Raw genomic sequence first — 15,056 nt, 5'->3', positions numbered from 1 at the left:
ATCCCGACCACACAATCCCGACAGGGGCGGCGAGCGGAAAGCAGCCCCTTGCATGCTTGCTTCGCTCGCCACGCGGTGGGCACGGTGCCTCGCTACGCTCTACACACTATTATATCAGTAGTCAGGAAACGCAGCATGCATTTGTGGAGTGAAGAGGGTGAAAAAGGAGAGAAAGTACAGTTTGTACTGTAAGGTTATGTCAGAGGGTGTGAAGATGATCAGCTCAGTGTTATACATGTTACAGTAAGTTAGAATACAGTACAGTGCATTATGTATTTCTATTTTATTACCAGGTGTCTCCTCCACTGGTTGGCGACGGACTGTAAAAAGATAATACAGTACAGTTAGTCATATCAGTTTGACTTAAAATAATGTTGGAGAAAAAAAAATACTGTAATTACAGTACCAACTATTGCTACTGTACAGTATATTTACCAAAAATGTATTCTGGCTCGTCGTCTGTGGGTAAAAGAGAAGAATATTATAAGATACAGTATACAGTAAAAAGTATAGTAATAGTACACTAGTGTCCAGGCCCAGTGTCAGGTGGGTAAAAAAAGGTATGCTTGTGACAGGCATGGTGATTCCAAGGGACCCCACCGAGACCATCAGAAAATTTGTGAGTGACCCGTATGCCGGTGATTATGACTAGAATAAGGTACAGTAGCAACTCTTTTTTCTTTTGAATTATGTATACTGTACAGTACTGTATGTGCATATTGTACAGTACACTTAAAATATTTAGCAGTTACTGTAGTGGTAATTTTTGGGATGACAGTATTAGCATACTGTAAGCATCCAACTGAGGCCCCCAAACAGATGCCGCCACTAGGTACAGTACGTGCCTCTCGTGCCTAATGGGAAATTCATCACTGACAGTATCTAGAGAGATGAATGGAGAGACAGTGACAAGGGGTGAGAGAGAGAGAGAGAGAGAAATTGAGTAAGATGGGTGTTTTTTTTAGAACAGGATGTTGTCCATACAGTAGCAACCAATCAAATATTACCTACTGTACTGTATTATCGTCTGTAAGTGTAACTAGATACTGTAAATGTTAATGTGGGATGTGATCGGTTGCTACTGTATGGGCAATATCACCAGTTCAAACAAAAACAATTTTCATCCGATTTCTACGCATTTGCCAGAAAAATCTGATGAAAAGTGCTACTCTGATGGCATCAGATCAATGTCAGTAATAATTCTTAGCACTAAATGCAGCAGCATCATCATCATCCTCCTCCTCCTCCGTGGCCTGTTCCAGTGTAGGGCCTGTGAAAAAAAACATTAATGTGAAAAAAAAAAGGTTAATTCCAGGAAATACACATACCCTCCAACATGGTACAAAATGCTCTGGTTCTGGACTTCCCTCTTAATTTATTATTGCCATCACCTGTGAAGAAACAGCTTTCTTATCATATAACTAGTTCAACACAGGTGATGGAAATCATAAATTAAGAGGGAAGTCTAGAAACAGAGCAGTGCGGCGGGTCATGTTGGAGGGTCTGCATACAGAAACATAGAATTTGATGACAAATACTGTAAGAACCACTTTGCCCATCTAATCTGCCTCTTTTTTTTAACCTTTTTTTTACATCAAACCTTATAACAATTTTCCCCAAACATCACATGATGCAAAGATAAATAAATAAAAAAATAAATAAAAAAAGAGGTGCAAGATGGAATTGTGATTGGGCCCTCCCAACCACCCTTATGTTATATAAACAGGGTCTGCCACACGACTGTGGCTGAAATGACTGGTTGGTTTGGGCCCCCACCAAAAAAAGAAGCAATCAATCTCTCCTTGCTCAAACTGGCTCTACAGAGGCACGATGTACCGGACTGGACTTACTTAATGGGTGCAGTGAGGTGATGGACATAGAGGTAGAGTCCTGGTCCTCCTCCTCCGCCACCGCCTGTGACAGTGTAGGGCCTGTGAAAGCAAAAAATCCATGAAATATACTTCTGTATTCTGTGTTGAATACAGTAAAGCAAAAATTCAGTCAGGAATTGGAGGAGGAGAGTAAATTTCGCACACAGAGACGAGAATGTCGAGGCCAGAATCAGGGGGTAGTGGAGGAGGGTTAGGATACCGTACCTCACCCTGTTGGGATTGCTGCAATCAGGATGCCACTGTCGGTCACCTGACCGCTAGAATCCTGACTGCTGGTCACGCAAACCCAACCCATTGGTTTAACACAATGTACAGTACAGTACAATACTGCAGTTTACTTACCAAGTTGGGGAGAGGGTTTTTCATCCTCACTGTCAATAATTACTGAGTTGAAAATAAAAAAATATTATAAACAAAATACAGTAGAGTACAGTTACTACAAAATTGCACAGTAGTACAGTGCTACAGGAGGCAGAGATATATTCATAATACAGTAGGAGCAGAATGACTGTCCAGCGGTAGGGGACATACAGTACTGTATTTAAAAGACCTGCTGTCTGGATCCCGACATTCAGAATGCAGAGTGTGGATTCAGAGTATGATTGGAGGGTTAGGCTAGTGGAGGGTGGGTCGGATGCACAATTTTGGGCACCATAATACAAAATGGATATCGTGGAACTACAAAAGGTTTAGAGGCGGGCGACCAAAGTGATGAAGTGGATTGAGAAGATGGAATACAAGGAAAGGCAGGCTAGGCATGTTTACATTGGAAAAGAGGAGATTAAGAGGGGACATGATTAACCTTTACAAATATACTGTATACAGTAAGGGGACAATACACAGGAACGGTTTTTGATAAGATGGACACAGAGGACACGTGCACAGTAACTCTTGTTGAAGTAGAGGCGATTTCGCACAGAGGCGAAAAGGGGTCTTCACAGTGAGGGAAATACTGTACAGTACATGTTTGGAATTCCCTGCCTGAAAAGTAATAAAAGTGGACTTGGTCAATACTTTTAAGAATGGGCTTGAGAAAATCCTACTGTACTTACTATAATCTGGCTCCTCTTCCTCCCCCGAATCAATGGGAATGAGCTCCTCCTCTGTATCAATTACGAGGCGGTCTGTGTGTAAAAGATGACAAGTATTGTAAAATACAAAAATTACAGTAATACTGTAGGAAACTAGTGTGTCTGTAACAAAAAGTAATTATTACCACTTCCGGAGCTCTCGGATGCAGCAGGTGGTGGTGGTGGTGGTGTTGGTACTGTGGGAAAAAAAATAACAGTACTGTAAGTGAAGCTGTCAATTTGAAACATGTACTGTACAGTATCCAGGACACATGTACAGTAGTGTAACAACGATGACAGTAGCACCAGAATTCTCGTTACACAATACCTGGCAGCGCAGCAGGTGGTGGTGGTGGTGGTACTGTGGGAAAAAAAATAACAGTACTGTAAGTGAAGCTGTCAATTGGAAACATGTACTGTACAGTATCCAGGACACATGTACAGTAGTGTAACAACGATGACAGTAGCACCAGAATTCTCGTTACACAATACCTGGCAGCGCAGCAGGTGGTGGTGGTGGTGGTGGTGGTACTGTGGGAAAAAAAATAACAGTACTGTAAGTGAAGCTGTCAATTGGAAACATGTACTGTACAGTATCCAGGACACATGTACAGTAGTGTAACAACGATGACAGTAGCACCAGAATTCTCGTTACACAATACCTGGCAGCGCAGCAGGTGGTGGTGGTGGTGGTGGTGGTGGTGGTACTGTGGGAAAAAAAATAACAGTACTGTAAGTGAAGCTGTCAATTGGAAACATGTACTGTACAGTATCCAGGACACATGTACAGTAGTGTAACAACGATGACAGTAGCACCAGAATTCTCGTTACACAATACCTGGCAGCGCAGCAGGTGGTGGTGGTGGTGGTGGTGGTGGTGGTGGTACTGTGGGAAAAAAAATAACAGTACTGTAAGTGAAGCTGTCAATTGGAAACATGTACTGTACAGTATCCAGGACACATGTACAGTAGTGTAACAACGATGACAGTAGCACCAGAATTCTCGTTACACAATACCTGGCAGCGCAGCAGGTGGTGGTGGTGGTACTGTGGGAAAAAAAATAACAGTACTGTAAGTGAAGCTGTCAATTGGAAACATGTACTGCACAGTATCCAGGACACATGTACAGTAGTGTAACAACGATGACAGTAGCACCAGAATTCTCGTTACACAATACCTGGCAGCGCAGCAGGTGGTGGTGGTGGTGGTGGTGGTACTGTGGGAAAAAAAATAACAGTACTGTAAGTGAAGCTGTCAATTTGAAACATGTACTGTACAGTATCCAGGACACATGTACAGTAGTGTAACGATGACAGTCACACCAGAATTCTCGTTACACAATACCTGGCAGCGCAGCAGGTGGTGGTGGTGGTGGTGGTGGTGGTGGTGGTGGTACTGTGGGAAAAAAAATAACAGTACTGTAAGTGAAGCTGTCAATTTGAAACATGTACTGCACAGTATCCAAGACACATGTACAGTAGTGTAACAACGATGACAGTAGCACCAGAATTCTCGTTACACAATACCTGGCAGCGCAGCAGGTGGTGGTGGTGGTGGTACTGTGGGAAAAAAAATAACAGTACTGTAAGTGAAGCTGTCAATTGGAAACATGTACTGCACAGTATCCAGGACACATGTACAGTAGTGTAACAACGATGACAGTAGCACCAGAATTCTCGTTACACAATACCTGGCAGCGCAGCAGGTGGTGGTGGTGGTGGTGGTGGTACTGTGGGAAAAAAAATAACAGTACTGTAAGTGAAGCTGTCAATTTGAAACATGTACTGTACAGTATCCAGGACACATGTACAGTAGTGTAACAACGATGACAGTAGCACCAGAATTCTCGTTACACAATACCTGGCAGCGCAGCAGGTGGTGGTGGTGGTGGTGGTGGTACTGTGGGAAAAAAAATAACAGTACTGTAAGTGAAGCTGTCAATTGGAAACATGTACTGCACAGTATCCAGGACACATGTACAGTAGTGTAACAACGATGACAGTAGCACCAGAATTCTCGTTACACAATACCTGGCAGCGCAGCAGGTGGTGGTGGTGGTGGTGGTGGTACTGTGGGAAAAAAAATAACAGTACTGTAAGTGAAGCTGTCAATTTGAAACATGTACTGTACAGTATCCAGGACACATGTACAGTAGTGTAACGATGACAGTCACACCAGAATTCTCGTTACACAATACCTGGCAGCGCAGCAGGTGGTGGTGGTGGTGGTGGTGGTGGTGGTACTGTGGGAAAAAAAATAACAGTACTGTAAGTGAAGCTGTCAATTTGAAACATGTACTGCACAGTATCCAAGACACATGTACAGTAGTGTAACAACGATGACAGTAGCACCAGAATTCTCGTTACACAATACCTTGCAGCGCAGCAGGTGGTGGTGGTGGTGGTACTGTGGGAAAAAAAATAACAGTACTGTAAGTGAAGCTGTCAATTTGAAACATGTACTGCACAGTATCCAGGACCAAAAAGGGGTCCGGCCAATAAACAATCTGCATCAGAGAAGCAAGATACAGTATGCTTAAAGTATACAGTACTATATACTAGATCGCCAACAAACGTAAATTAACAAACAACTATCACTGGAATTTACCATCCTCATCCCGTAGCGAAGCACGGGTATTCAGCTATCTACAATGTTATTTATACTTTGTGTTTAATATTTACATTTAGTTTTGTAAACAGACATTCTTAACATTAACGGATTGCAGCGAGTTATCTGTGATGGTCAGGACAGGGGGTTGGGACTATAGAAATCACTATGTACTGTACACTACTGTATTTGACAATACTTACCAGCTTGGCGGCGCCTGTCCCGCCTCCTGTGACGTCGTGCTACCAGCCCTGTAAAAATATATATACAGTATAATGGCAGCATACTGTACAGCCAATGAAATTCAACATTGACAGCATCTTTATGACATCACAATAAATGGAATTGTTCATTCTAGTACCCTGCACCTAATCACTCAGGAGGGCATAGTGTACTGTACTGTCTTCAAAACTTAAGGGGCACATTTCTAAATGTGACATACAGTACACTTACAGTATCGCTACAGTACAGTAGGTCCAGGGTATTAGACAGAACACTACCTTTATAGACATTGTAACACACATAAGCATTGCCCTTATAAACATTATGACACACATCAGCATGCAGCCCTCCCACCCTTAACCATCTCAGTACTGTTCATTACATTACAAATTGATTTCATGACAGATGATGCAGTACTCACCTGAATTCATCTTATTCACGTCATGTCACAGTAGTGCAGTTTATTCACGTCACAGTACTGTCCTTGATTCACGTTGTGTCACACAGTAGAGCACCGTATTCACGTCACAGTACTGTCCTTGATTCACGTTGTGTCACACAGTAGAGCACCGTATTCACGTCACAGTACTGTCCTTGATTCACGTTGTGTCACACAGTAGAGCACCGTATTCACGTCACAGTACTGTCCTTGATTCACGTTGTGTCACACAGTAGAGCACCTTATTCACGTCACAGTACTGTCCTTGATTCACGTTGTGTCACACAGTAGAGCACCTTATTCACGTTACTGTACGTCACAGTAGTGCAGTAGTATATCCACATTACGTGACAAAGTAGAGATCTGCCAGTCATGAACCTTATGCAAGAGTAATGCACGTCAGAACACATTAGGCCACTGTAACATCCCTTAGAATAATTTCTGCCAAAGTAACATCCCTTAGAACACTGTACTATCTGAAACACAAATTTCGGCACACTGCAATTAAACCACACAATGCACTGCACGACTGCGTGATACTGTATGACAAACTGCACATTTCCCTGCAAAATATGATACAATGTACACTACACAAAAAACTGCAATTACCACATGTGTATACAGTACACTGCACGACAGTGCTGGCCCTAGCCAGGTACAGATACAGCCGCAGTCACGCAAAATATAGGCATGCCGCATATCATTTTAATCAGCAGAAGCTGCTGGTGCCCCTAAGCATAGCAAATGCCCTAGGCATTTGCCTACTGTAGTTTGCCTATGCCTAAGGCCGGCTCTGCTGCACGATGTGATTCACTATGTATTACACTCACTGCACAATACCATATTCTGAAATTACACTGCATGACACGCTGCAATTACGCAGCACGATACACTGTGATACATTGCATATACTGTACACTGCATGATACTGTACACTGCACAATCGTAGACCACCTGGATTGTAAAGAACTACTGTATATACACAAGTTTAAAAAAATAACAATTGTTTTTGTAAAACGCATGTCGATCTTTTTCCATGTCAACTTAACGACCATGTCAACCTACAGTAACTGGTGTCAACCAATTTCAAAAGCCGCACCATCTAGGTCGACGCAAAAAAACAAATTGACCTTTTGACCCGGGTTAATGTTTGGTCCTTGTTTAACCATTTGTTTACCACAAATACTGTACAGTGCTGTATAGACCGGATACCTGCTGCTACAGCAGCCCCTGCTATAATGTACTGTACCTGTAACTACAGTAACTTAAAGTACAGTAATCTACAGTAATGTACTGTACTTACAATCCCTTATGGCCTGCAGGCGTCGTGGGGTCCGCCTCACGAGGTCACTCCACCTCCTCTGGAGAGACCTCACCGTTCTCCTCCGGTTGTAGGTCCGGAGGATATCCCTGCTGGCCCTCCTATATGCCCTTACTTTCTCCTCGTTGCTGGCGAGAGTTCTGTCCCGCCAGCGAACGAGGAGACGCAGCTCACCCATAGCATAGGGACGGTCACGTACAGGTACTACAGGTACAGCAGCCATGCTTATGCTCAATGAGCGATCCAGACGTCGTGCGTCTCAGACGTCGTGCGTCTCAGGCGTCGTGCGTCTCAGACGTCGTGCGTCTCAGGCGTCGTGCGTTCCAGGCATTCAACGTACAGTACTGTAGTTACTGTACTTTGTGACAGTTTCCCTTAGTTTTACATATGCCCTTTCTTTGACCACAGTATTTTCCACTGTCTTGCCCTACGCCCTTCCCTCCTGGGAGCCTTCACAGGTCTTATGCTATACACAAATACCGAAGATGCACAGTCCGTCAGAATACACTCATTTCATTCACGCTGTTTGGGTGCATTTAGCGTAAAGAATCGCTCCTGCAGATGTACTTTGATTTATGTGAAACCTGTGTGCATCCTTCCATTGACTGTCTTACAATGGAAATAAAATAATACAGTGCATTATTACAGAAAAAAAAAAAAAAAAAAAGAAAGAAAGCACATCATGTCTCGAACCCTGGACCCCCAGTGAGGGAGGTGGGAGCCTTCACCCCTAGCCCACGACGCCTCATGAGAGATTTCTAATTTCATGTGTGAAAGTACTGCAAACAGCGCCCGGCCCTCGCCCCATTGCTGTTGGTTTATGCCTTAGAGGACTCGGACGCTCGCATTTGTAAAGCACGGTGTTTTCCTCCGCCTCCTGCTAGCCTGTTGCCCTTCCCCCATGGGAGCCTGCACAGATCATGCAGTAGACAGGGAGGGAATGCAGGTCATGTGCAATACACAAACGCCCACTGTAGTACTATTTTGCTCACTTACAGTACCGTACTGTAGGTTGCATTTAGCGTAAAGAATCGCTCCTGCAGATGTACTTTGATTTATGTGAAACCTGTGTGCATCCTTCCATTGGATGTACTGTATTGGAGAGAAAAAAAAAAATGTTAAAGTGAATGTCACGGGAACACATTAAAAATAAGGTTGGCACTTCCTTCCCATTGGTGTTGGTTTACAGTATGCCGTAGTGTACTCGGACGCTCATGTAATTGCATTTCAAAGGCACAGTATTTTCCATCGTCTCCCCCCTACCCCCATCGCCCTTCCCCCCTGGGGGCCTGCACAGGGAGGAAATTCAGGTCCTGTGCAATGCACAAACGCTGAAGATCTACAGTACTGTTTTGCTTAGTTGGTAGCGCCAGAATACACTCATTTCATTCACGCTGTTTGGGTGCATTTAGCGTAAAGAATCGCTCCTGCAGATGTACTTTGATTTATGTGAAACCTGTGTGCATCCTTCCATTGACTGTCTTACAATGGAAATAAAATAATACAGTGCATTATTACAGAAAAAAAAAAAAAAAAAAGAAAGAAAGCACATCATGTCTCGAACCCTGGACCCCCAGTGAGGGAAGTGGGAGCCTTCACCCCTAGCCCACGACGCCTCATGAGAGATTTCTAATTTCATGTGTGAAAGTACTGCAAACAGCGCCCGGCCCTCGCCCCATTGCTGTTGGTTTATGCCTTAGAGGACTCGGACGCTCGCATTTGTAAAGCACGGTGTTTTCCTCCGCCTCCTGCTAGCCTGTTGCCCTTCCCCCATGGGAGCCTGCACAGATCATGCAGTAGACAGGGAGGGAATGCAGGTCATGTGCAATACACAAACGCCCACTGTAGTACTATTTTGCTCACTTACAGTACCGTACTGTAGGTTGCATTTAGCGTAAAGAATCGCTCCTGCAGATGTACTTTGATTTATGTGAAACCTGTGTGCATCCTTCCATTGGATGTACTGTATTGGAGAGAAAAAAAAAAATGTTAAAGTGAATGTCACGGGAACACATTAAAAATAAGGTTGGCACTTCCTTCCCATTGGTGTTGGTTTACAGTATGCCGTAGTGTACTCGGACGCTCATGTAATTGCATTTCAAAGGCACAGTATTTTCCATCGTTTCCCCCCTACCCCCATCGCCCTTCCCCCCTGGGGGCCTGCACAGGGAGGAAATTCAGGTCCTGTGCAATGCACAAACGCTGAAGATCTACAGTACTGTTTTGCTTAGTTGGTAGCGCCAGAATACACTCATTTCATTCACGCTGTTTGGGTGCATTTAGCGTAAAGAATCGCTCCTGCAGATGTACTTTGATTTATGTGAAACCTGTGTGCATCCTTCCATTGACTGTCTTACAATGGAAATAAAATAATACAGTGCATTATTACAGAAAAAAAAAAAAAAAAAAGAAAGAAAGCACATCATGTCTCGAACCCTGGACCCCCAGTGAGGGAGGTGGGAGCCTTCACCCCTAGCCCACGACGCCTCATGAGAGATTTCTAATTTCATGTGTGAAAGTACTGCAAACAGCGCCCGGCCCTCGCCCCATTGCTGTTGGTTTATGCCTTAGAGGACTCGGACGCTCGCATTTGTAAAGCACGGTGTTTTCCTCCGCCTCCTGCTAGCCTGTAGCCCTTCCCCCATGGGAGCCTGCACAGATCATGCAGTAGACAGGGAGGGAATGCAGGTCATGTGCAATACACAAACGCCCACTGTAGTACTATTTTGCTCACTTACAGTACCGTACTGTAGGTTGCATTTAGCGTAAAGAATCGCTCCTGCAGATGTACTTTGATTTATGTGAAACCTGTGTGCATCCTTCCATTGGATGTACTGTATTGGAGAGAAAAAAAAAATGTTAAAGTGAATGTCACGGGAACACATTAAAAATAAGGTTGGCACTTCCTTCCCATTGGTGTTGGTTTACAGTATGCCGTAGTGTACTCGGACGCTCATGTAATTGCATTTCAAAGGCACAGTATTTTCCATCGTCTCCCCCCTACCCCCATCGCCCTTCCCCCCTGGGGGCCTGCACAGGGAGGAAATTCAGGTCCTGTGCAATGCACAAACGCTGAAGATCTACAGTACTGTTTTGCTTAGTTGGTAGCGCCAGAATACACTCATTTCATTCACGCTGTTTGGGTGCATTTAGCGTAAAGAATCGCTCCTGCAGATGTACTTTGATTTATGTGAAACCTGTGTGCATCCTTCCATTGACTGTCTTACAATGGAAATAAAATAATACAGTGCATTATTACAGAAAAAAAAAAAAAAAAAAAGAAAGAAAGCACATCATGTCTCGAACCCTGGACCCCCAGTGAGGGAGGTGGGAGCCTTCACCCCTAGCCCACGACGCCTCATGAGAGATTTCTAATTTCATGTGTGAAAGTACTGCAAACAGCGCCCGGCCCTCGCCCCATTGCTGTTGGTTTATGCCTTAGAGGACTCGGACGCTCGCATTTGTAAAGCACGGTGTTTTCCTCCGCCTCCTGCTAGCCTGTAGCCCTTCCCCCATGGGAGCCTGCACAGATCATGCAGTAGACAGGGAGGGAATGCAGGTCATGTGCAATACACAAACGCCCACTGTAGTACTATTTTGCTCACTTACAGTACCGTACTGTAGGTTGCATTTAGCGTAAAGAATCGCTCCTGCAGATGTACTTTGATTTATGTGAAACCTGTGTGCATCCTTCCATTGGATGTACTGTATTGGAGAGAAAAAAAAAATGTTAAAGTGAATGTCACGGGAACACATTAAAAATAAGGTTGGCACTTCCTTCCCATTGGTGTTGGTTTACAGTATGCCGTAGTGTACTCGGACGCTCATGTAATTGCATTTCAAAGGCACAGTATTTTCCATCGTCTCCCCCCTACCCCCATCGCCCTTCCCCCCTGGGGGCCTGCACAGGGAGGAAATTCAGGTCCTGTGCAATGCACAAACGCTGAAGATCTACAGTACTGTTTTGCTTAGTTGGTAGCGCCAGAATACACTCATTTCATTCACGCTGTTTGGGTGCATTTAGCGTAAAGAATCGCTCCTGCAGATGTACTTTGATTTATGTGAAACCTGTGTGCATCCTTCCATTGACTGTCTTACAATGGAAATAAAATAATACAGTGCATTATTACAGAAAAAAAAAAAAAAAAAAAAAAGAAAGAAAGCACATCATGTCTCGAACCCTGGACCCCCAGTGAGGGAGGTGGGAGCCTTCACCCCTAGCCCACGACGCCTCATGAGAGATTTCTAATTTCATGTGTGAAAGTACTGCAAACAGCGCCCGGCCCTCGCCCCATTGCTGTTGGTTTATGCCTTAGAGGACTCGGACGCTCGCATTTGTAAAGCACGGTGTTTTCCTCCGCCTCCTGCTAGCCTGTTGCCCTTCCCCCATGGGAGCCTGCACAGATCATGCAGTAGACAGGGAGGGAATGCAGGTCATGTGCAATACACAAACGCCCACTGTAGTACTATTTTGCTCACTTACAGTACCGTACTGTAGGTTGCATTTAGCGTAAAGAATCGCTCCTGCAGATGTACTTTGATTTATGTGAAACCTGTGTGCATCCTTCCATTGGATGTACTGTATTGGAGAGAAAAAAAAAAATGTTAAAGTGAATGTCACGGGAACACATTAAAAATAAGGTTGGCACTTCCTTCCCATTGGTGTTGGTTTACAGTATGCCGTAGTGTACTCGGACGCTCATGTAATTGCATTTCAAAGGCACAGTATTTTCCATCGTCTCCCCCCTACCCCCATCGCCCTTCCCCCCTGGGGGCCTGCACAGGGAGGAAATTCAGGTCCTGTGCAATGCACAAACGCTGAAGATCTACAGTACTGTTTTGCTTAGTTGGTAGCGCCAGAATACACTCATTTCATTCACGCTGTTTGGGTGCATTTAGCGTAAAGAATCGCTCCTGCAGATGTACTTTGATTTATGTGAAACCTGTGTGCATCCTTCCATTGACTGTCTTACAATGGAAATAAAATAATACAGTGCATTATTACAGAAAAAAAAAAAAAAAAAAAGAAAGAAAGCACATCATGTCTCGAACCCTGGACCCCCAGTGAGGGAGGTGGGAGCCTTCACCCCTAGCCCACGACGCCTCATGAGAGATTTCTAATTTCATGTGTGAAAGTACTGCAAACAGCGCCCGGCCCTCGCCCCATTGCTGTTGGTTTATGCCTTAGAGGACTCGGACGCTCGCATTTGTAAAGCACGGTGTTTTCCTCCGCCTCCTGCTAGCCTGTTGCCCTTCCCCCATGGGAGCCTGCACAGATCATGCAGTAGACAGGGAGGGAATGCAGGTCATGTGCAATACACAAACGCCCACTGTAGTACTATTTTGCTCACTTACAGTACCGTACTGTAGGTTGCATTTAGCGTAAAGAATCGCTCCTGCAGATGTACTTTGATTTATGTGAAACCTGTGTGCATCCTTCCATTGGATGTACTGTATTGGAGAGAAAAAAAAAAATGTTAAAGTGAATGTCACGGGAACACATTAAAAATAAGGTTGGCACTTCCTTCCCATTGGTGTTGGTTTACAGTATGCCGTAGTGTACTCGGACGCTCATGTAATTGCATTTCAAAGGCACAGTATTTTCCATCGTCTCCCCCCTACCCCCATCGCCCTTCCCCCCTGGGGGCCTGCACAGGGAGGAAATTCAGGTCCTGTGCAATGCACAAACGCTGAAGATCTACAGTACTGTTTTGCTTAGTTGGTAGCGCCAGAATACACTCATTTCATTCACGCTGTTTGGGTGCATTTAGCGTAAAGAATCGCTCCTGCAGATGTACTTTGATTTATGTGAAACCTGTGTGCATCCTTCCATTGACTGTCTTACAATGGAAATAAAATAATACAGTGCATTATTACAGAAAAAAAAAAAAAAAAAAGAAAGAAAGCACATCATGTCTCGAACCCTGGACCCCCAGTGAGGGAGGTGGGAGCCTTCACCCCTAGCCCACGACGCCTCATGAGAGATTTCTAATTTCATGTGTGAAAGTACTGCAAACAGCGCCCGGCCCTCGCCCCATTGCTGTTGGTTTATGCCTTAGAGGACTCGGACGCTCGCATTTGTAAAGCACGGTGTTTTCCTCCGCCTCCTGCTAGCCTGTTGCCCTTCCCCCATGGGAGCCTGCACAGATCATGCAGTAGACAGGGAGGGAATGCAGGTCATGTGCAATACACAAACGCCCACTGTAGTACTATTTTGCTCACTTACAGTACCGTACTGTAGGTTGCATTTAGCGTAAAGAATCGCTCCTGCAGATGTACTTTGATTTATGTGAAACCTGTGTGCATCCTTCCATTGGATGTACTGTATTGGAGAGAAAAAAAAAATGTTAAAGTGAATGTCACGGGAACACATTAAAAATAAGGTTGGCACTTCCTTCCCATTGGTGTTGGTTTACAGTATGCCGTAGTGTACTCGGACGCTCATGTAATTGCATTTCAAAGGCACAGTATTTTCCATCGTCTCCCCCCTACCCCCATCGCCCTTCCCCCCTGGGGGCCTGCACAGGGAGGAAATTCAGGTCCTGTGCAATGCACAAACGCTGAAGATCTACAGTACTGTTTTGCTTAGTTGGTAGCGCCAGAATACACTCATTTCATTCACGCTGTTTGGGTGCATTTAGCGTAAAGAATCGCTCCTGCAGATGTACTTTGATTTATGTGAAACCTGTGTGCATCCTTCCATTGACTGTCTTACAAAGGAAATAAAATAATACAGTGCATTATTACAGAAAAAAAAAAGAAAGAAAGCACATCATGTCTCGAACCCTGGACCCCCAGTGAGGGAGGTGGGAGCCTTCACCCCTAGCCCACGACGCCTCATGAGAGATTTCTAATTTCATGTGTGAAAGTACTGCAAACAGCGCCCGGCCCTCGCCCCATTGCTGTTGGTTTATGCCTTAGAGGACTCGGACGCTCGCATTTGTAAAGCACGGTGTTTTCCTCCGCCTCCTGCTAGTCCTCCATTCCCATTATGCATTAGCGAACTCAGACGCTCATATATTTTATATTTTAAAAAGCACGGTGTTTATACATTGTACTGTACATTATTCCTTTTACACAATTACTGTAGTTGCGTCTCCATACACATACAGTACTGTACTCCATACTTTTTCCACCGCTTCCCGTTACGCCTACAGTATTGCCAGAGCTGTAGATCAATCCGCCGCTATACTGTACGATCGAAAGTACTGGATTAGTGGAGCATTAGCCACACAGTGGTGGAGATGTGTAATGCATGATGAGTATCTAGATCGTCTCAACGCGCCTGCCTGTGATTAAACTCAGCTATCGCCTTAGCGTGGCTAAACGCCCGTCTCGGCGGAGAAACAGTCAAGATAAAGTTGGCTACATCTGTAGGTTTTGTATTTTTACCAGTATAGATATTTATATTAATTTATATTATAAAAATTACATGGCTATCGAGTGTCAGATATTTATAACATTTCTCCCAAATGCAACAGCTATGTCTGAGTCTTCCTCTTGC

At 44.5% G+C, this 15,056-nt stretch overlaps 1 long non-coding RNA gene across 1 annotated transcript; it reads right to left on the bottom strand.

The window, feature by feature from the left end:
- Positions 1-1,207: 1,207 nt before the first annotated feature.
- Positions 1,208-2,306, bottom strand: LOC134911129 (uncharacterized). Its single transcript, XR_010176337.1, has 3 exons — positions 2,235-2,306; positions 1,851-1,931; positions 1,208-1,270 (listed from the first exon to the last, which is right to left on the bottom strand). It is a non-coding gene; the product is annotated as an uncharacterized LOC134911129 (long non-coding RNA).
- Between the last annotated feature and the right edge of the window lie 12,750 nt (positions 2,307-15,056).

Source organism: Pseudophryne corroboree, chromosome 4 (genome assembly GCF_028390025.1).
Source record: "Pseudophryne corroboree isolate aPseCor3 chromosome 4, aPseCor3.hap2, whole genome shotgun sequence".
In the NCBI taxonomy this organism is placed as follows: domain Eukaryota; kingdom Metazoa; phylum Chordata; class Amphibia; order Anura; family Myobatrachidae; genus Pseudophryne; species Pseudophryne corroboree.
This window is presented reverse-complemented; position numbering and strand designations above follow the sequence as displayed.